Source organism: Atta colombica, unplaced genomic scaffold (genome assembly GCF_001594045.1).
Source record: "Atta colombica isolate Treedump-2 unplaced genomic scaffold, Acol1.0 scaffold1, whole genome shotgun sequence".
Taxonomy (NCBI): domain Eukaryota; kingdom Metazoa; phylum Arthropoda; class Insecta; order Hymenoptera; family Formicidae; genus Atta; species Atta colombica.
In genome coordinates this window covers 1,744,458-1,747,678 of record NW_017259183.1, presented here as the reverse complement: position 1 = coordinate 1,747,678, position 3,221 = coordinate 1,744,458, and positions in this window count along the sequence as shown.

The following is a 3,221-nucleotide window of genomic DNA, read 5'->3' as shown; positions in this document are numbered from 1 at the left end:
TATATGCACTCTATCAAAATTCGGAAATAATTAATTACTATTAGTAATTCAGTTACAATTAGAGTTACTTTTTTTTAAATAATTTGAACTTAATTTCGTTGTTCTTTACCAGCTACATATAACTGTAGTTCTGTTCTTTTTCTATGTCAAGTTCTGAACTGATGTTCACTGACAATAATATTCAAGTGAGACAGATGTAATTTGTTTCACTCTAACTTATTGCATTAGTTCAGAATCAAAATTAGTTCAAAATTCTTCGAAAAAGAACAGACTTTGGCTAAGTTTTGATATTTATTGCCGGAATTTCCAGTACTGGCAGTGAATATCGGAACGCATAATTTAATTTAGTTACATTTCTTTTAATAATTAGTAACTAATTTGAATTACTTTTACAGTTATTAATTAAAATCTGAAATTGATTAAAATCTGTTGCAACTTCTGCTACTGGTACGCGGATGAAAGCTGCGTTCAGAAAAACAAGCAATATGTTCGAACATAAGTTTCATTACTTCTTTTATTGTCAGTAAAAGAAGTAATGAAATTTATTTTCGAACCTATTGTTTACACTTATTTTTTAAAGCACTGAAAGCTACGTTTTAATCGCTGACATAAGCAATAGGCAAAACAGATAATCACAATACAGAATGTAAAATTTATATTGTTTTATATTTTCTATTGGCAGTTTCTTACATTTTATTATCTTATCATTTTTCTTCATATTTTTGGCTTAACATTTTCTATGTTTTAAATAAAATTGTATAATGTGAAAAAAATTATAACATGTAAATCAATCTTTTTTTTGTTGGTTCTAAAAAACGTTACCTATGTTGTTCTGTAATGATAAAGAAAAGTAATTGAAAAGTAACTCGTTATTCTTACTAAGTAACTTTCCCAAGTAACTTTCCTCCCATCACTCTAAATTTTATAGTATAGAAAAAAAATTTTGCTATAAAACTTTTTTTATTTTTTGTTATTTTGTTTTACGAAGCTACAAAGCTTACAGAGCAGAATTTTGCAATTTCGCTTTTAAAAGTATTATAAATTAAATGATTTGCTTTTTACTCGTTGTGCAGATACATATCTTAATGCTATTTTATTTCTTAGAAATAATATTGCGTCATGAGATCTTTTCAGTTTTTTTTTTATGAAGTCACGTATAGAGCCGGATTTTCTTAAAAATCATAATAAATAAAATTATATGCACTATACTGCAGATCGAATGAGATATTAACCCTAGCTATACACACTGGAGTTCTAGAAATCCCAGTGTAATTTGCGAGATTTTTTTCGTGTTTCTAAACTTTTGTTTTTTTTGGAACCTATATATCTCGAAGCTTCTTAATTCTATCGATTTTTACACTTTTATGGGCATATTTCTTAATCATTCTTAAAAAAAGAAAATTAAATGAAATATTTTCGATTTTTATCGAATTTTACTTAAAGATCGATTTTTACTAAAGATATGATAATAAATATGAATGAGGTGTGTATATCAAAGGTAGAAAAAAAGTATATATAGCTAGGGTTAAAACAAATGTTTATTTTATCCCTTTTTTCAAAAATCTTCTGTATGAGCTTTCAGACGACTTTTGTGATTATGAATATCGCAATTACATTGCGATTTTCTCGGTATTTTAGTTATAATTTCAGCATAAAGAAAGCCTTCTTAATAGTTCTTTTGTCGACCCTTAAAAGTTGCGTACACACTTTGCGCGCGCGCGCGTGTGTATAGATTATTATTAATAATTTTCTAATCATGATGATTTATGTATAATTTAATCAAATGTTAATCAAACATTTTTTCTTAAGAAAGTAAATCTCGATAAAAATTCAATCTTGATTAAAAGAAACTTTTCTAATTAATATAATTTTAATAAAGCGACATTTAGAACATTCTATATACATATACATTTTGACAATTATAATTAAATATTCTAAAGAATGTTAAATAGGAGTTGAAATTGGTGTAATTTCGTTAAGTTTGATTCAATCAAAACTCATCGAAATTATACTAATTAGAATATACTTGACGATATCGCACGCTAAAATAAATATAGTGTCTGTTAATTTTGATTATTTCAATTTTATATCAACATATAAAATATCTTTGTTTCCATAGAAAGAGGGGATTTTTGATTGCTTTTCTCGTCATTATTTCTATTGCACGAGAAATCAAGAATTGAACCATTCGTATTGTTACATTATTCAATATTATCGTCTGATTTTGAGAAATTGAGAAGTTCAATGAATGTTTATACAAATCGTATTGTAGCGAATAATAAATATTTTAGTTGCAAATTGTTTGACAAATTTACAATATTATTTATATTTTTTAAAACAAAAGATATAAAAAATAAAATTATGTTAGCAATTTGTAAGTAAATTTATGTTCGCGAAATTTATTTTCTGTGTATAGAACGTCTTTATAATTTCACTATCGATGTTTTAATATTATCTTTGGTTCGATCTTTCTTTTCATTTTAAAATAATTTATCGATATTTCTGGAAATTTGTATCATAAAAATTATAAATCTGTCAAAGAAAATTTGTTTCTAAAATATTTGCTTGCTAGATCTGAAACTTCCTATGTAAAAATGACTATCTCTCGTAAGCATTTTCAATCAACATTACATGTGATTATTTCAAACTTCGTTTTCTCAAATACGAAGAATAAATATATCCAGATATACAATCACTCACTGAGCGCTCAGTGAGCTCTTGTATCTGTTTGGGCTATATTTTTAAATTTAATGGAATATGGCAATCAGATGCAAAAGCTCACTGAGCACTCCGTGAGCGATTGTGCTTCTGGATGCACTGTATCTCATTAGTTACAGAAGATTAAGATAATATGTAATGTCTATGTGCAGTGAGAAACATTCATGTGCATGCATAATCAGCAGAGATGACAAAATCAAAAGAAGATAATTATCGAATGAATCTGCGACCTTTCCGTACTCGCGGCAGTGGATACGAAGATAATTATATATTACGTAAATCATTGGTTCTCTTTGTCTTTCAAAGTTGTTTTAAAATTTATGTAAATATATGCATGTGCATATGTGTAAAATTTTTATTTGTATATATTTTATTTCTTTTATTTAGTAATTCTAGATCTGAGCAATTATAATAAAAGAATAGATATATTAAATGTAAATTAATTTTTTACATATACGTTTATTTATTCATATATTTTTTACTTTAATTCTTGTATTATTATA